Source organism: Pinus tabuliformis, chromosome X (assembly GCF_031772625.1).
Source record: "Pinus tabuliformis cultivar Carrire ecotype Pingquan chromosome X, CPIR1, whole genome shotgun sequence".
NCBI classification, from domain to species: Eukaryota; Viridiplantae; Streptophyta; class Pinopsida; order Pinales; family Pinaceae; genus Pinus; species Pinus tabuliformis.
This window is the reverse complement of record NC_142308.1, coordinates 836,548,754-836,569,634: the sequence shown is the minus strand read 5'-3', so window position 1 is coordinate 836,569,634 and position 20,881 is coordinate 836,548,754. Positions and strand designations below refer to the sequence as shown.

At 41.0% G+C, this 20,881-nt stretch overlaps 1 pseudogene; it reads right to left on the bottom strand.

Annotated features, from left to right (window-relative positions):
* Positions 1 to 12,150: 12,150 nt before the first annotated feature.
* LOC149142348 (mRNA-capping enzyme subunit alpha-like) lies at positions 12,151 to 17,487 on the bottom strand (annotated as a pseudogene).
* Between the last annotated feature and the right edge of the window lie 3,394 nt (positions 17,488 to 20,881).

Genomic DNA, 20,881 nt, shown 5'->3' with positions numbered 1-20,881 from the left:
GCTAGTGAATAAATGATTTGGTTACAAAGGTTTTTGGATGAACTGGGTAAGAAGTAGGAGTTGGGCAGGTTATACAGTGACAGCCAGAGTGCTATAAATCTTGCAAAGAAATTCTAATTTCATTCCAAGAAAAAACATATACAGCTCAAGTACCATTTCATATAGTCAACATTGGAAGATGGACAGTTGAAGTTGGAAAAGATACACACTAGCCAGAATCGTGCAGAGATATTAACAAAAGTTGTAACTGGGGAGAAACTGAGATTCTGCTCAGTTTCAATTGGTCTTCAAGTATGATGAAGAAGATTAGAAATAGCCAGGTCCAAAGTGGAGTCATTTTCCAACAAATGAAGCAGCGGTGGACTTGCTATAATCAGTATCCAAGTGGGAGATTGTTGGGTGTGGAGCCTGATTATCTTATTTATTTAGAGGTATCGTATGGTGAAGTAAAATTATAAGTGTGGACACAAACAATTCCTCTAGCCTGATAATGGGTCTAGCCACAACCGATACATTCTATGGAAGATTTCCTTAGGTTAGAACCAATTAAGAGGGCTTACCTCTTAGTACACTTATCCCGTTTGGTGATGACCTTTCTTGCTCGCTTCAGCTATCTCCCGTTTCCTTCTTTAAACACCTGAAACAAGCAAACAACAACCGTGATAATAAAAAAATTGTAATTCAACCTACTTAAAAAGTCAAGAAACATTAAGCCATAAACATGTGATATGGAACATTGTGTAGGTAACCAATCGATATTTGCATATATATTAAATCAAGAAGAGATTACAATGATTGCCTTGATGTTGTTGTTCTCCTCCGACAAAACTAGGTTCCCACACACTTCCGTTAGCATTCCATGATGGCCTTAACCATGATAGTTTTAAGGCTCTTCCCTTTAGTCTTCACACTAAACAAAATTCACACTTCTCCCTCACATAGAACTAGAAAGCTACAACTTTGAATAGCTCATTGTTTATTCCAAACTTAATTATCACTAGCACACCAACATTAACACTAGCTTGTGTTTGGGAAAAAGGGAGGCTTATATAGCATGAATGGACAGGAGATGGTTCCTCTTCTGATGGGAGAAGTTCTTATCTCTTGAGGTAGTTCCATCCTTATAGGGAAAAGGAGCCCAAACTGACATCCTCGACTCCATCCGGCTCAACCATTTACCAGACTTCCATTACAAAGCTTCTAAAGCTGGAAGCTTCAACTCCTTATTTAAAAACTTTCCAAAAGACGATCGGTGTGACTAGAAAAAATCTCAGTTGCTCCGGTCGGTGCTAGGGATAGTTTTAATCCTTGCATATCGGCACGAGGAGGACAGAGGTCATTAGCGTCGGTCTTGTAAATTGGGAAAAATAGAAAAATTTTGGGAAATGATGCAAAAGGGAATTGTTCTGCTCATGAAGAGGGACACAATGGGAGTTTCTTCATGAAGGGGAAGCATGTAGGGTTCACTGTAGAGGTCCTCCAAGATCATGGAATGGGGAGTACAGGGATAGTGACAAAATGTAGTGTAACAGATTCCCCTTAATGCGTGAAGGTCGAACTAGAGCGAGGTATGAAATACTTTATGAATCAGTGCAAGGAACCAGAGTCTGTCGTCAAAAAACCTGCAAGCAAGTACAAATACATATACATAACTAAAAACTCTGTCAAATGATACATGAATCATGGCATGGACACAACCATCTAGAGAATGATCATGTAAACGGATCCAGGCATGGGCGTAGCCATCTAATAAAGAGGCTCATATCGAAACCAAGGTATGGTTGCAGCCATCCAATAATGAGAAGGATCACATATGATAACTCATGGTATGGTCGCAACCATCCATATGAGAGAGACATGCATAGCAACATGATCATGTCACATCGCCTTGCAACCTGGACTTTCGTAATCTCAGCCCAAGGTCTTGCGCTCCAACACGACTCGATCAAAGTACAAATTCTAACATGTAATAGATGTGTTGACGTCAAACATGCTAGAAAATCACTTGATTACCAACCGATGATGTATATTGTTAAGAAGCGTGAGAGTGAAGCATAAAAACTGATAGCTTGTAGACTTAATATAAAAATACACAAGAGGTATTTGTAATATATATATATATATATATATATATATAAGTGATATGAATGTTACAATGAGGCCTTGCTTTTATACCTCAGTAGGTGACCTTTCATGATTAGGCATGTCTTTAGATATGCATTTTCACTTAATGACTATTTAACATAATCAATTTTTTATTATTTAATATTTACATTTATTTTATTTATTTACTTGTTATGAATTATATTCATAACATATCCCCTTCCTTCATAAGCTTTGTCCTCAAATCTTTAATGCTATGGATTTTCTTCACTTAGTGTCTATCATCTCGATGTGTATCATCTAGCCATCCTCTCATCTTATAGCTCATCAGTAATATTTCCTTGGATATATATATATATATATATATATATATTTTATAATAATTTATTTAACAAGTTAATTTTTTTTTTCTTTTTTTTTATAACTCTAATTTTTTTTTCTTTTTTATTAACTCATTTTTTATTTTTTTTTGTTGATTTTTTAATTTTTTTATACTGATTTTTTTTTTTAATAATAATTTTTTTGTTATTTAAATTAAATAATATTATTTTTTTAAAATAATAATATTTTATTTATTTAATTTTTCATATATATATATATATATTTGTTTATATTTATATTAAATAATTTATAAATTAATTAATTAACTTATAACGGTGTATAGGCGTTGATTCGTTGTATATACATAGCCCACCCCAACATATCCATATATATATATATATATATATATATATATATATATATATATATATATATATATATATATATATATATATATATCGAGCCCACCTAGCCCACGACGTTGTACACATTGTTTACATTTTTTGTTGTATTACCTATATTGACCACGAAATAATAAAGGCCACGGTGTATGATGCAGTTCATATATATATCGATTATCACTATACGCAATGCTCCCATCAAATCAACGTTGAACCTGTTGGACTTTGACCGACACATAATGAGGAATTACTGTTGGGTAGCGGAAGCCCCGCACAACGGTTAAGGGGCACGAAGCTGGACATTTTTGGTAAAAGATAGGATAAAGACTCCTCTGAACGTGTGGAGCACAAATTGTAATAGGTTGAGTCAAAGGGTAGTTCGCCTGAAAAAAATGTAAAGAGATGTAACTAGGGTCGACCTGCGTAGGGCGTCACAGGCCAAGGGAGGGTATAAATAGAGCGAGGTTCTATGAGTAGGAGTAGAATTTTGATAGTATGAAATGTAATGGTTACTTGAAGTAGAAAGATTGAAAAGTCAAGGGATAAGGGTAGTAGGTAGAGGCTCTGCAGCTGAGTGAGCAGAGGCTTGGAAAGTCCACAACTATGTGCGTGGACCCCTGTAGCTAAGTGCGCAGGGTAGATCTGGATGTACTGGTGAAGAATAATAATAAAGATAAGTTTGCTTCTTTAATTTTGTGTTATCGTGCATCTGTCTTTATGGTTTACCTTTCTATATCTGGTTAATGCAAATGTGATGAATGTATGAAAATCTGGGTTCATTTGGTGCACAAATAAATTATGTTGGTTAAATGTTTGCTTAAAGACCCTGTTGAATAGTTCTGAATCATAACTGCTTCCTTCAAGTAGAATAGCGCATGAATAGAGAAACATAATCACCGTGGATCGGTCCAAAGGCCAAGCAGCATGGAGCTATAAACCAATGCGTGAACCCTCTAGTAGACATCTAAACATCCCTAGGGTGTGAAAACCTAGTTCCAGCAGCCTCCCCTGCTACCTCAGGTGAGACCTCAGTCTGCGCTCCGTGGGCTATTGCCGAAAGGTCCAGTAGCTGCGGGATTTGTTTGGCTAAATAACTCTTTCGAACCTGGGTCAGGCCCAAACAAGCCAACAAATGGTTCCATTGCTGGGACTGGGATTTGCCTAAGGTGTGTCTAATGTGGGAACATTGGGATCCTATGAAGAAATAACTTGAAGATTGGTGGGATCTTAAGCTTCACGAATTTGTGGTTCAGGAAAACAAAAATTTGTGGATATCGGAGGAATAGTGGTTCGACCACTATATATTCACGGACATACATGAGATATTCTCTGTAACATTCCCGATATAATTGTATGAGTGGATCGCGAAGTTAGCTGATAGTGTGGGGAGGTGTAGATTGCACCAGCCCATAGCGTGGACTTTGGAGCTAGTGCGAATTTTGGAAGCCACTGAAGATAGACTTGTGCGCGCAGTAGACCACTAGTTAGATCAGATCATTAGGGGGTTTATCACTGAATTTGTGATAGATACAACTGTAAGTTACAGTGAATCAGAAAGGCACTTTCTCCAAGGACCGTAGGGTAGGTGCATCAAATAATTGAATACTTGGATTAAGATGTTGTTGTGTGAGAAACAGATTTTGTGCGTGTATTGATGTCTGCAGTAACATGGAGCGGAAAGGGTTATCGAAGAACAGAAGAAGTACAGAATAGCCCGTTGGTTTCTATCTCGTGGGAAAGCGAGGAGGATCTCACTAGGTTCTCATCGGGGAGTGTGGTCTGATTGATTAAATAACGCTTCCCACTGATACCACCTCTATCTACGCCATCACCCACTTCACCCACGTTGAGTCCATCCACACCAACACCTTCACCACCTCCTCCACCACCAAAGACCGGGATGGCAACCGCAATCAAGTTACCAACATTCCAGGGTGTAGGGAATGAAGAGCCCAGTCAGTTCTGGTTTGTGATAAAATCTATATGGGATGCGCAAGGTATAACATATGAAAACATTAAGAAGGCTACGCTAGTCAGTGCACAGTAGGACCGCACGATAACATGGTATATAAAATACTCAATCGACCATCCAAGTGAGGGAAAAGCGGCAATCTAGGACGCGCTGAATAAAAATTTTGGCCAGCCAAAGTCTGAAGCCTATTCAGTCATTGGATTCAAGGAGATAGCAATGTTTCCTGGTGAAACTCTGTGGGATCTGGACCAGAGATTGAAAAGTACTATTCACAAAGCTAACATGACTTTAACAGATGGGCAACATTGTGCATGGTTGGTGGCATCCTTGACGCCCCAGTTGAGGATGGCATTCTCACAACATAAGATCTCAACCCAAGTCGAGGCACTGGAGACAACAATGAGGTTACACGTGACCCCAATACCGGACCCATGGTTGGGAGTTCATAAAATCCATGTGCAACTTCAAAACATGAGCCTGGAAGTGCAGAGTCTGAAGCACTTAATAATGTCTCGACCAGAGGTACACCCAGAGGTAGGTTGTATCAAATGTAAGAGCCAAATGCATGACAAGGACCATTGTCCAGTTTTCTTGAACTACCGGATAGAAGGAGGCCCGATGCCATTAAAGATGGAGGTACAAGCTAGGATGAGTGCTTTGCCTGTACTATGGTGTGCAATTTTCTAAGTAGGAGGAAAGCATGCCACGAACAACTGCCACCTATTGATGAACTTACGACAACCCCCTCAACACTTATTTTGTAACTTTTGCAGAACAATGGGTCATGAGGAAAGGGATTGCCACATGTTGATGGATCGACCTCCTATGTATAGGATGCAAATAGAAATGCGCAGATAGGACCTGACTGCACCATTTGCACATGGGGGATTCCTGATGCATGGATGGGGCCGTGGGGGATGGGGGCCTGGATGGGGCCGTGGACAGTTGATCTGTTATAATTGTGGTGAACAGGGACATTACGCTCGAAATTGTGTGAATCCAACTAAGGCATGTTATCCGTCATGCTACCAATTTGATCACGATGCAGTCGATTGTTCTACGCTGCTCGCTCAATTACGGGAAAAATGAGCGCTCCCAACCAGCCACCTAGAATGTCTAGATGATGAAAGTTGAACCCCACATGGAAGACCCCAACATAAACATGATGCTCAGAAACAACACAGCTACAGAGGAAGATAAGGGGAAGAAGCTGGAAGAGGATACGTAGGTTTGGAAGGCTCCCGCAAAACAACCAGAATTTGATTTGGTGCAAGCAAAGGAAACCTTTTCGGAAGCTAAGAAAAATTTTGCAGAAGTATCGACTTTGGGTAGTAAAGGGCAATTGGAACTAGACCAGGAATGGTCTTTGATGACTACCTTCTTAGAAACCTATATGAAGCTCATAAGGGATGCTAATGCGGTGAAGGGGTTACAAGAATTAATAAATAGATGTGCTAGGGCAAACGAACCGTGCTTGATCCACAAATTGGGCAAAAGGGTTTTGCGTACCGGTCGGGAGATGCGACTGACCATCCAGATTGGTGACTATGAGATGGATCAAGTCATGTTAGATTTTGAGTTCGACGCAAATGTCCTACCAAAGCAAACTTGGGAACGCATGGGCAGGCCTATGCTGTAGTGGTCCCCGATCTAATTATGAATGGCCAACCAATAAAAGATTCTACCTATGGGAACGATGCAAGGGTTACTGTGGACATCGATGGCACCACCATACAAGAAAATTTTGAGGTCATTGAAATCGTGGATGACGGTAATCCATATCCAGCATTACTAGGGATAGATTGGGCAACAAACATGAATGGAATCATCAACCTTAAGAAACGAAAAATGATCTTTGAAAAGAATTCTCTTCGAGTAGTGATTCCATTGGACCCAGCTGAAGGAACACGTTATACTAAACCTGTGCGCGACGACGATAGTGATGGGGAACTAGACTGTATCTATCAGCTCACGGTGTGAGATCGGGATAGGGTGAATCCAACAACAGACGGTCGACTCTCATGGGACCGCGATAGCTCTTGCACGTCGGATTCGGATGAAGATAATGAATGATGGTAGAACCACCTGCATGAATTAACCACATTAAATTGCAACATGATGGTTGCGATAGGAGCTGTAGAACCATCTGTGGAGGAAGATGAAAAACTGGTTGCCCCAGTGAGATTGCAACCAGGTGCACCGATATTGTCTGTGGTAGCTCCCCAAATGACCTTGGCTTCAGAAAAAAGGGCAGTCATTCTAAAGAAGAGGAAAAAGCATGGAGGTCACGGACAGGTGCAGGAACAAACAACCCGACAAGCTAAGAGAAGCAGCCTAAAGCGAAGCGAGTCACCAATGGCAACTGGTAGCATCCACAGGAACTCAAGGGGTAGCCCACATTGGGGTCATCCAATGACACAAACCTCTTGGAAGTTGCAAATATCGTGGCCTAAATGGGTATGGAGTTAGCAATGGAAGAATGCTTAGAGGAAGCTGGATAGCTGTAGACCCCGCATAGGGTCGAAAGACCAAAGAGCGATATATGGGAACGAATTCAGAAAAATGTCACATTACGACACACACAATAATGTAACCTCTCTGCACCCAAGGAAAATCGGACCGTGTAGGGACAACCGAGTTAGGACCCCATTGTCATGTCTACGCACACATCCTTGGAGTGCAAAAATGGCTACCCAAGTGACTGAGCGGTGCTCACAGCCTGGGTTGGCAGGGACATTACAATGGCGCACCAACAGTGGGAACACCTGACTAAGGGTCAAAACTACAGTCTTAGCACCTTGAGCAGTTGAAAGAAGGCATGGGACTATAAACAAGGCTGCAGAAAGCTGGTCTGGCAAAGCACTTTCCCCCCAATCACAACAGCATCTGAGGGACTGCGCTACTGTGCGAACCAATCCAAAGATGACCGTTAGCACCACTATTCATGACAAGGATGTTACGATATGGCAGGAAGGAGTGGGCGATGGACCTTTAAAGTGAAGGTTCCAAGATAGATCTGCTAAGATCTGGCAAGAGAACATTAGCGCTACACTAGAAAAGGAGGGAGGAAACATGTTCGAAATTTTGGCTTTATTTTATGATCGAGGCATGGTGCAAGTATATTGGCACTATAAATCAAAGCGGAGTAGTAAGCAGTTGACTCCTAGACACCTCATGAGTACTATGGCCCGAACTTGAGCACGATTTGTGGAAGAAATGCAACTGAATTCGGAAGAGCCAGAAGGTGGGAGTCGGGTGTCAGGGGTTCTGAAATCCCCACGTACACTGCGAAAGAAGAAGACTAAGCAAAAGACAGGAGCAATTCAAGCCTCACCACGGTTCAGCAAGCAATCCACAACCGATAAGGGAAAAGTTGTTTCCACCGAGACTGATGAGGATGATGATGCTCTCCAAGAGTTACTTGACCAGATAGACGTCCAAGCCGAGGAAGAGGTGGATGCATTCCAACTCCCATCATTACCTCCATATCTTTCTCCATGGAGAGGGTCCACCAAGTTACCCAAGGACTTAAACATTGCGAAGGCTGAGCTTCAGGCCCCGCTTCTTCCAGATGACATAAGGTTCGAAGGCTTGCCATTGGGACGCATTCTGAGCCTCAAGTTTGAAGATTTGGATCTGAACGACCGTGATAAGTTCCCTGAGCTAGCCGAAGACATGTTATTACCATGGGTCTGGCTACTAGGTGTGGAGAAGGTGGGCATCCTCAACCTCAGATGGCTACCCCATTACCACCGCATGACTATTACCACATTTGTAACCTGGCAACTACTCTGCCTGGTACATGATGGGTTCTTATGGTTGGAAGAGCCGATCCTAATCATAGCTGAGCTAATCCACCAAATAATGCACCTACCACTGAAAGGGAATGAACCCGCTAACACCCCAGGAACTAGTAGTGAGGTAGGGCTCGCTGAAGCAACAAAAAAATGATATCAGGTGGAGAAAGGTAAGCGCAGATATGTCATAGCTAGCATCAACGATCGAGCCGTCCGAGTGGCTACCCAGCTCCTCACTTGTAAACTCATGAGGAAATGTCGCACAAATGAAGTACCCACTTTTGTCATTGTGGTGACTGGACAATGTGCCGAAGGGGTGCAGTTCAATTCGGCACAGTTCTTATGTAATGAATTCCTGACCAACTGTCAAGAACTTAGGACAAAGGTAAGACATTTCACTATGCATGGTTGCTTTTGTTAATTCTCTTGGTCACAGGCAATCTACCGCAGGATAGCTAGTTACCTAGCATTCCAGATGACCTCTCGAAGGTGGTGCGGTATATGGCATTGGGCGGTACCGAGGATGCGACAAGGGTTTCCGCAATTCACGCTTTTTGGACCTCTATGGAAGGAAGCATAAGGACAAGGATTGATCGACGACCACAAATGTCTCCCGCGATCTATAATAATTTCCAGAGCACAGCCAAGTTCAAACTGACATCCATCACTTGTACATCCGGGCGCGGAAGGATTCAGAATAGTCCTAGGTCACACTTCCGTTCATGGAATAGATGAGGAAATCTATGTAGTTTTAGCAACATGGCCACTCAAATGGCACACCCCAGATAAGGCCATCCTCGACCAACTTGCTGCACAATAGCAAAAGAAGTACCGACATCAGCGGCTCATGCACCTGACAGAAAAGGCATTTCGGGAACAACATATGGCCTTACAGCAAGACGTGGCTAAGGATCCTCCAGTAGAAGAGATCACGGTAGAACAAGTATTGAAGTCAGACCCAGACCAAGAAATAGATACATAGGACCACGCGGACCAGGGCAAGCAATCGTGGACACAGGACTCACAAACTACCTGGAAAAAGTCCAAAATAGCAAAGGCTTTGGAGAAAGAATTCACAACAAGTCCTACCACTACTAGTTCCTTGCTTGCTATAATTACGGAGGAAACGATTGTATTGGGGGAGATCAAGCTGCAATTGGAGGAAATGTAGGCACACTCTCTAGGCAAAGTCCTCTTCGATGACAATACAAGTGCAGCTGAGTAGATGATGTACGTGGCCACACCGAATGCTTTACAGTTGCCAGCCAATGCTATCCTAGCCAAAAGCACTGGTGATGACCACAGTTGGGAGTTAAATCTGACTGCCCTACCTGGGGGGTTACTCTACCAACTGCAAGACAGAATCACTAGCGAACTCTGGGCTAGGGAAAGTCGCTCCCTTCACACCTTAAGGGAGCAAAAAGTCGAGTTAGAACAAGCAAGTCTTCAGCACATTACCTTGGTCGAACGCTATCGAGACATTGAACAATCCATAACAAAAGCATGTAACACAGTTCTGGTGTTAGATATCCCCGTGGACCTTCCAGCTATTACCAAGGTTCAACACATGGCCATAGGAACCCGCATGGCCCAAGAAGTGGCCACAAAAGCATAGGGGGAGCTTACTCAACAAATAGCACAGACTACAGGCGCAACAACCATTAGCAGTCCAGGAACAATGTCGCACGAAAATTCAAGAAGGCATAGAAACAATGAAGTGCACTGTCCATGAATATTCAGGGCTCTTAGATCAGTTGATTGGTATACTTACATCTCTCCAAGAGGACCCCACCATCCAATGCATAGAAGCTGAGGCGCACAGGCCTATGATACCACTTGCGGTGATGCATAGGTGGTCGCTCTCACACAACGACTGGCTAAAATGTGGGAGGCCCAAGCTCCCAAATCCCAAATGGAAATTGCATAGCAACAAGAGGCAGAGCTTAAAGAATGCATGCAGCCATGGCTCGATGAAGCATTTTCCATCTCCACAATGATTGAGGGCAAGTTAGCACACATGTAGGAAGTTTGTGATTCCGAGCAAGCGAGTCTGACTGACACGGATGCATCTATGACTTAGGTGGAACAGGTACAATGGATCACCGTAGAATTTGTTGAAGAAACACGCGTTGTGTAGAAGTTAGCAACCAACCTCTGTGAGAAGATCACCATGCTAGCTGAGTGACTCACGATGAGTCACAATGATTGTGTTGGGGGACTATTAGGTAGCGGAAGCCCCGTACAATGGTTAAGGGGCGCGAAGATGGACATTTTTGGTAAAAGATAGGATAAAGACTTCTTTGAACGTGCAGAGCACAAATTGTAATAGGTTGAGTCAAAGGATAGTTCGCCCAAAAAAAATGCAAAGATATGTAACTAGGGTCGTCCTGCGTACGGTGTCGCGGGACAAGGGAGGGTATAAATAGAGCGAGGCTCTATGAATAGAAGGAGTAGAACTTTGATAGTATGAAATGTAATGGGTACTTGAAGTAGAAATATTGAAAGCGTCTGTAAGTCCGAGTCAAGGGATAAGGGTAGTAGGTAGAGGCTCTGCAGCTGTGTGAGCAAAGGCCTGGAAAGTCCGCAGCTATGTCTGCGGACCCCTGCAGCTGAGTGTGCAGGGTAGATCTGGATGTGCTGGTGAAGAATAATAATAAAGATAAGTTTGCTTCTGTAATTCTATGTTATCGCACATCTGTCTTTGTGGTTTACCTTTCTATATCTGGTTAATGCAAATGTGATGAATGTATCTGAATTTGGGTTCATTTGGCGTACAAATAAATTATGTTGGTTAATTGTTTGCTTAAATACCCTGTTGAATAGTTCTGAATCATGACTGCTTCTTTCAAGTAGAATAGCGCATGAATAGAAAAACATAATCACCCTGGATCAGTGCAAAGGCCAAGAAGCACGGAGCTATAGACCAGTGCGCGAACCCTCCAGTACACATCTAGACATCCCTAGGGTGCAGAAACCTGGTTCCAGCACCCTCCCCTGCTACCTCGGGTGAGACCTCAGTCCGCGCTCTACGGGTTGTTGTCGAAAGGGCCGGTAGCTGCAGGATTTGTTTGGCTAAATAACTCTTCCAAACCAGGGTCAGCCATAACAAGCCAACAATTACTGTGGTCCAACTACTGACAGTGAGAGGGCATGATAGTTCATTACAGGGTTTCAGATTGATAACTTGTTGAATGGTTCGACAGCTAACCCCGATGCTTGATGGTCTGTATGCTCCTGCTCCCACACCAACATACGCTCGATCGGTGGAATGTAATAGCATGGTTATGGTAGATGGACTATTAGGAGCACCACATGGGTCACATCGGATGAACCAGGATGGAAAACATGGAATGTTTTTCTAGTTTGGCTTTAATGGGGAATAAACCTCTATGAAATAGGGTTTTAAAGATGCATCGCACAGATTTCTAGTAACACCCTCTATGGTATCATCAATAGGCAAGATATGCACATGCTTGTTGTACTTTCCATCCAGGCACTTGAATCGAACCCTCATATTGGAATGTACAACTTTGTTAATTCTATTCCTGGGCTCTCTTCATGTCTCATCAATGAGAATGATACAAATTGTATCCTTTCTCTTCTTTCCCTTGATAAGAGTTGTATCTCTGTGGAAGAACTGTAATTTTTCCATGGTGTCTAGATGTAGACAGACAATAGAGTTATCATTTTCGATAGCCTCATCAACAACAAGGCGATTAGGAGCCTTCTTTCGATCAAAACTACCTAAATTTTTTATTAAATTTGGGATAATATTTCTACTTATACCTTCACACAAAAAATTGTTAGAACCATATCCACTTAAAACTGAAGAAAAATTTACCACCTTTTCCTTCATCAATAAGATGAGTTCTAAAGGAACATCAGTTTGTTTGAGCGGCAATTCCACTGCTTTATCATGCTTTATGCGTGCCATTTCTTGTTTTATTCAATCAACATACAATGGTAGACGTATAATATCTACAATTTCCACTAATATAATATCTTGATTGATGTCGTCTTCTATGCTTCTCATCAACTTTAAATATGTATTCCATCCATTTGGAGTAGGCTTATCTGGCCTAACACGCATATACTACCTTGTTCCTTCATCTACATTCCAAGAACACTCTATAATATTCCCATAAAATCTTGATGGGTCTTCATCATCTAGAAAATTGACACAAGCTCCTTCTAGCTTTCATTTCCTTCCCTTGTCAAAAAAATACATTGATTGTCGATTCTCATCTCCTACCTCAAAAAGGAAATCCATTGAATTCATGTGAGCATATTTACATTTAAGAAGCCCATCATGTGTGTGAGGAACATATGGATCATCCCAACCCTAAAATATAAGGCAATTTGCTTGATGTGAGACCCTTGGGTTGAAATCCTTTAGTACTTTACCAACTGCTAAAAGCATCTAAAAATCTTTTCTTTTGGCCCGAAATGCTTCCATGTCATAACAATATAGTGCATTCGTTTTAATGTCATGAGTCTGAGGTTCAATTATTTCATTCTCTATTAGTTTCCACCTCTTGAGATTGTTGATTAAGCATTATCAAATCATACACCAAATATCATCTATTTTGCTCGTGTGTTTTAGGTACAGTGTCAATTATCATTTTGCCATCCAGTAAGGTAAGGTGATGAGATTAAAAAGAACCCTGTGTCACCCCTCTTTTAGGTAAACAGAGTTGAACCCTACGAATGTTGAACTTCCTATCAATCAAGTAACATCCATCACGTGTGATAAGCATCATATATCGAGTTCCATCAGCTTTCCATGTGGCATAATAATATTGTTGCCTCAAGAGTTGTAGGTGTGCTTTGTCCAATGAAATTGGCTGAGATCCTGAAAAATGAGAATTTCTATGGGACTCTACTCCAAGCACCATACAACACATCTTCTGCATATATGTTTGTTGAACTGAAGGAATTGCATCACCTAGGATATCATCATTTTTTATCAATTCATTTTCTTCCTCAACTTCCTACAAAGCAGCGATAATGTCACCATCATCATGTTCATCCTCCATTGCATTGCCATTAAGATCAACATTTTGATCAAATTCTTCTTTTGTTTCTTCTTCCACATTTTCCTCTCAACATGCTTTAACTTCTACAATTGATTTTTCCAAATGCTGAAATTCTTCTTGAATTTTACTAAATTGTTTAACGCATTCAGGATGTGAACGTAATGGCACATTGTGCAGTGAACAACGTTCAGAAACCCTCATGACTATATTGTGTGCCATGGCTCTGATACCACTGAAGCATAAAAACTGGTAGCTTGTAGACTTAATATAAAAATACACAAGAGGTATTTGTAATAATAATTTATTAATATATATAAAAATGTATAAGTGATATGAATGTTATAATGAGGCCCTGCTTTTATACCTCAGTAGGTGACCTTTCATGATTAGGAATGTCTTTTAGACCTGCCTTTTCACTTAACTTAATGACTATTTAACATAATCAATTTTTGATTATTTAATATTTATATTTATTTTATTTATTTACTTGTTATGAATTATATTCATAATAGAGAGAAACCACCAATAATGAAAATGGTCCTCAAGGAACTATCATCACACTTCATGGAATGTGAAAAGAGGAACCGAGGTCGAACACCCGTGAAATCATCCGATCGAAAGCCAATGATGTGAATTTGTTATCGAGTGCGAAGAACTTGCCATTAGGGCATGCAAGATCTAAGGTCCTAGAAGGGAGTCTCTCGGTCAACTTCCCGGATAATGAGCTGAAGTCGACAGGAAGTGAATGTGTCAAAGGAGGGCCATAATGTATCCCACATCATCGACACAAGACAAACAGATGCAAAATGATTTTAGATGATACATAGAATCAAGGGTAAGTGTAACTGTAGAAGTACAACTCTTGAACATATCGGTGACACGACTGGAAGTTTGGTAGATTTTGTATCCATAGGATCGGTGGTCATGATGACATGGCAAAGATCAAATGCAAGGCAAAAATGAACGGCCCAACCCAGGAAGGTCAATGATAAAAGGAGGATATCCCATCCCGACATGAAGAAGAAAGTGTCATGTCCAAGAGTGAGTTACCGACACAACTGATTAGATTTCCAAATTTTCCCCCACCATTTCTGGCAAATACCCCAATTATTTTTTAATCACAAGCTTGAAGGGGATAGTATATGCTTGCACTGTAAGTTCATCCTTCAGATGAGTCTGACCTAGTAAGTTTAATGAGCCCTTGGAAGGATAAGCTCATGTTCGTCATGGTGACGAATCCAATGTCATTTAGTATTTTAACGAGTCCGAAAAAGGTGTAACTCGGTATCTTTTTCATGTTTAGAGAGTTTGAAAAAGACACGGAAAATAAAACTCCACATGGTCCCTTTTTGTACATTTGTGTTTCTCGGGCCCGGAAAGGTAGAAAATGATACTTGAGAAAACCTCTTGACCATTTCAGTCAAAGAGTACCTTTTTCGTAACTAGTGCACCCCAGCCTGAAAAAGGGGTAAATGTATATTAGGTGCACGATGTTTGGCATCCGTTCATGAGTTCAAAATGACAAGGGATCGACTATCTTTTCGTGTTTAAAGAGTCGAAAAAGAGCTTGAAAGTGAACCCCCCATTTTATTCTCTTCTACAAGTCAAAAGGGAAAAATACTCAGCAATCTTTTCATCTTTTACGAGTCAAAAAAGAGCTTAAAGGTGACTTTTCCTAGAGGAATGAGTGGTATAAAGGGTAGAAACGGGTTCCAAAAATGGAGGAACTACTCAAAACATGTAATGGTCAAGAGGCTGGCTAATAAAACCACGCATTGTTGTGGTTCCTCAAGAAAGGAGAAAACAACCAAGTGAAAGCATATGATCGGCCAAAGAGATGGTGGCGATGGAATAAAACAACCAAGGCTCATCTAGCAGAAATCAGATGATTAAAATGGAAATCACGAGATGTAAATCAAGCATGGGTTCATTTTTACACAAGCTTGAACCATGGATTTAGTTTCATGTTTCATGTTTACATAAGCTTGAAACGAAAACTATGCTTGAGATAAGTTTGCATACCCCCAGAATAATGACTCAATCAAGATACATGCCACCCCAAGCTTCATTTCAGTCAACTAGGTGGATGGAATGAAGGTTCACATTCAAGATCTTGGAAATACTCGACTATGATTTTACGAGATCTTAATCAAAGACTCGATTTTGAAAACAGAGGTGCTTCATTTTTTAATGAGGTTGACACAGTAAAAGAACTATCCTCGATATCCTTGTTTCATTTTTTAACAAGCTTGACACAAGACAAAGAACTATGCTCACACCATTGTTTCATTTTTTAAAGAGCTTGACACAAGACAAAAAATTATTCTCATCCCTTGTTTCATTTCTTAATGAGGTTGTCACATGACAAGGAACCATCCTCATGACTCCTTGTTTCATTTTTTAATGAGGTTGACACAAGACCAGGAACTATCCTCACATACATCTATTCATGAACCATACGAGAACATGTCTCCCAATAGGTCTTCATGAGATGGAAGAACCATGCTCCTGGAGGAATACATGTCATTTGGTACCATAGACAGATCGAGTTCCAATGCCCCCAGTAGATAATGTACTATACCATCTTCATGATCATCAGCAAATGTGGAGATGGAACAGGTAGCCACATAATTGACCTGTGGCGGGGAAGGTACTACTTGAAAGAAAGAGCTGATAGGGGATGATGGTTGCAAAGCAGGCACCTGGGGAACAATGAATGACAATTGATCAATGGTCACTATTCTCCCTTTGTGTCGAAAACAAACCACACGGAAAAGCGAAGAAACAAGAGCACCCATGACATAAACATAGTCACGTCCAAGGAGAAGATTGAAATCTAAGGGACCTTGGACTACCATCACATCTATATAGATGGTCTTTCCTCCCAAAGTAATAGGGAACTTTGGGAGGACCCCCAAGGGTTGACTAGTTCCTCTGTTGAAATCCAATAGATTCTGGGTGACAAGTACAAGTTGTGGGGAACCCAAAGCTTGCCAAGTAATAGAAGGCATGATGCTAAAAGATGTGCCTTCATCTAATATAGTTCCATGAACTACCATATTATAAGCTTGTACTGTGATCTGGAAAGGCACATAAGATGGGAGGCGGAAAGCAGTCAATGGACCCCAATCGAAAGAGACAACATAATTACTTGGTGGGGGTATCATATGATTTCCCCCATGCTATAAAGGAATAGGAGAAGGACTCTCTTGAAAAACTGGGATGGGAGGGTCACTCTTCGATTCATGAGAATATGAGGAGACAAGAAGAACATGAGCAGTATGATCACCACTCTCTCCCGGAATAGAGTGAGCAACTGGTGATGGGACTAATTTGACACTCTTTTCAACCAATGGTTAGTTGAGAATAGACACAAGAGAGTCATGCTCAGGAAGAGCAGGATGGACAAGAGATGAATCCAAGTCAATCTCTTTACCAACTAGTAGAGGGTTAGAAGAAAGCCTCTGATAACCAATAGGAAGTTGGGGTTGAGGACCTGCAATGTTTTCCAAAACTTTGGAAGATTTATCCATAAGAGGACAAAGGTGAAGAAGATTCTCTCCTTCACATAACCTACAGGGGAATCTAATCTTTCCCTTCTTCTTACCATCATTAGTTGAATGCGTAACATCGACATGATCTCTAGAGATCGACGGGGATGGTCAGTTTAGGTTTTGAGACCATACCTCTAAGACTCTGGGAATGCCAAGATAGTCTCAAAGGAGATGGTCACCCTTACACAAACTGCAAGGGAATTTTACCTTCCGTGAAGGATCAAAAGGTTTGTCGACAGGGAGTGCATTTGGAGTAATAGTTGCATGGTTAGCCTCTTGCTTATCTGACTTCTTCTTCGTCATCTTCTTCTTCTTCTTCTTAGCCTCCTGGTTACTAGATTTGAAACTTTCATGAGGTGAAGTATAAGAGGAGGGTGAAGAAATGGGGGAGGAAGGTGAGGGGTCAATTTTAAAATCATCATGACGTGATTCAAATGAAGGAGACGTTTGGACAGGAGTTGGGATGCTCGGGACTGCCGAGGTAGAAAACAACCAGACAGGTAGACTAATGGTTAACCCAGGGAGGGCCAACGTCACCATGTAAGGAGCACCAGCATTTCCAAAAGAAGGAAAAGGACCAAGATTCCCATCTGAACAAGACCAAGATTCACAATTCCAAACAAACAAGCATCCATCAAATCGAAAGCATGACGAATGGAACTAAAAGAAACTTCTTCCCTGAATGAAACAAACCAAACCCATAAATGCTTCAATCGACAAACCAAGCAATGTAATCTATGCTCGGAATGAGAAAAGAGCCACTCGAAATAAGAGAACAAATGAGACTCTTTCACTCATTCAATTGGAAATGAAGCAAACAAAGAATCGTAGTCACTTCTGGTGGAAGAAGAGAGTCTGGGGGTCAAGACACACTAGCACTGGAATGGAAGAAATTCTATTTTTTTCTTAACTCAAAGACTGGATCGACTGCCTAACTGACTACTAGCACCAATAGGCAGCATCGGTACGACTGAGCAGTACTACAACTAGCGATGATGGCCTGATCGGCGTGACTGCCTAACTGAAAACTAGCACCAATCGAGGGATTCAAAGAAAAAATAAAAAAGAACTTCACACAAGGCCATACTTAACACATCAAAGGGTGGGCTAAACTAAGCAAGCACACAAAGCAAGCTAAATGAAGCTTTCTAGTCAGGGGGAACATAGTTAGAGCAAACTAAGAGGCAAAAATCAAGAGAGCAAGACACACTAGTCAAGATCTATGGTGGACCCTAATCTTCACCTACAGGCATCAGCGTGACTACCTAACTGAAAAAAAAGTGCCAGAAGGGGGTCAGTGCAACTGTTAGCGAAATAAGTGCGCTGAGCGAGGATGAAAAGAAAAGAATAAAAAATTTCAAAAGTTGGGACCAGACTTGCTACCGTAAATTTTAGACCCAAAGTAGTAAACAAGGAAAATCAAACAGAACTAAAGGGAAATGGTGAAACTATAAAAGTTCACACAAATCCATGAAATTCTCAATCAAACAAATAGAAGGATTGGATCCTCGGTGGAGTCGCCAATTTGTGGTGAAGTAAAATTATAAGTGCAGACGCAAACAATTCCTCTAGCTCAATAATGGGTCTAGCCACAACTGATACATTCTATGGAAGATTTCCTTAGGTTAGAACCAATTAAGAGGGCCTACCTCTTAGTATGCTTATCTCGTTTGGTGATGACCTTGCTTGCTCGCTTCAGCTATCTCCTGTTTCCTTCTTCGAACACCTGAAACAAGTAAACAACAACAAACAACAACCATGCTAATAAACAAATTGTAATTCAACCTTCTTAACAAGTCAAGAAACATTAAGCCATAAACCTGTGAGATGACACATTATGTAGGAAATCAATCAATAGTTGAATATATATTAAATCAAGAAGAGATTACAACCATTGTCTTGATGTTTCTATTATCATCCAACATAACCAGGTTCCCACACACTTCTGTTAGCATTCCATGATGGCCTTAACCATGATAGTTTTAAGGCTCTTCCCTTTAGGCTTCACACAAAACCAAATTCACACTTCTCCCTCGCACACAACTATGAATAGTTTGTTGTTTACTCCAAACTTAATTAGCACTAGCACACCAACATTATCACTAGCTTGTGCTTTGGAAAAAGGGAGGTTTATATAGCATGAATGGATGGGAGATGGATCCTCTTCCCATGGGAGAAGGTCTTATCCCTTGAGGTAGTTCCATCCTTATAGGGAAAAGGAGCCCAAACTGACATCCTCAACTCCATCCGGCTCAACCATTTACCAGACATCCGTTACGAAGCTTCTAGAGCTGGAAGCTTCATCTCCTTATTTAAAAAACTTTCCAAATGAGGATCAATGCGACTGGAACAAATCTCAGTCGCTCTGGGCAGTGCTAGGGACAGTGTTAATCCCTGCATATCGGTGAAAGGAGGACAAAGGTCATTAGCGCTAGTCTTGTAAACTGGGAAAAACAGAAGATTTTTTGGAAATGATGCAAAAGGGAATTGTTCTGCTCATGAAGAGGGACACAATGGGAGTTTCTTCATGAAGGGGAAGCATGTAGGGTTCACTAAAGAGGTCCTCCAAGATCATGGAATAGGGAGTAAAGGGACAGTGACAAAATTCTGTGTAACATATCGCCACATTGGACCCTAGTTTGCAATGTGGCAGCAATGCCACCCATAAAATGTACGCTGCAAGGGGGGTTGAGGGATGGGAGGCTGAGATTTTTTGGAGTGCCCCTGAAGCTAACAATATATGTAAAATTTCCTTGTAAAATTTTGTAATTTCATAGTCAATCTGGGTCGTTCATTAGGCGGAGATCTAACGCTATAAGTTATGTTTAATTTATGGTTTTCTGCCCTAGAAAGCGAACCCTCGCTATATATGAGGGAATTGTATTGTGTCTATGTAGATCTATATTCTGAGTGAGAAAGAGAGAGGACATTGTGTGAGAAATAAGATGGAATTACAACGAATCTGTTGTATGTTGTATCTCTTCAGTTTGTTGGATAATATAAAAGGAAGGATTGGCTATTTCTCCATGGACATAGCCCAAATTGGGTGAACCACATATATCTATGTCTCTCTTATTTTATGTGTTTTCTGTGTTTATATTGCTGCAATATATTTTTATGTGTTCCATTTCTCTCTAATATATAATTTCTAACAACAGGTATTGGTGTCGAAGGTCTATTTGGTTGATAAACTTGCAAGAGAGAAGGGTTCCTGGTTCTAGTGGGAGAAATGGGGTAAGATGGTAGGTTTAGGGTCGAAAAATTTAACGACCAAAACTACCAGCTATGGAAGATGCAGATGGAAGATTATCTGTATCACAGAGATCTGTACCTCCCATTCAGCAGAAAGACAAAGAAGCCGAGGAGTATGACAGACACAGAATGAAATATTCTTGACAAAAATGCACTTGGAACAATACGGTTGTGCCTAGTGGCATCGGTAGCCTTTAATATTTCAAAGGAAATGACAAAAGAGGGTTTAATGTTGGCATTGGTCAAACTATATGAAAAACCCTTAGACTCAAATAAGGTATTTCTTAGGAAGAGTTTATTTAATATGAAGATGTCAGAAGGTGGATCTATTGCTAATCATTTAAATGAATTTAATACAGTTACCAGTCAGTTAAGTTCTATAGGCGTAAATTTTTATGATGAAGTTAGGACTCTGTTATTTCTATGCTCATTGCTAAAAAGTTGG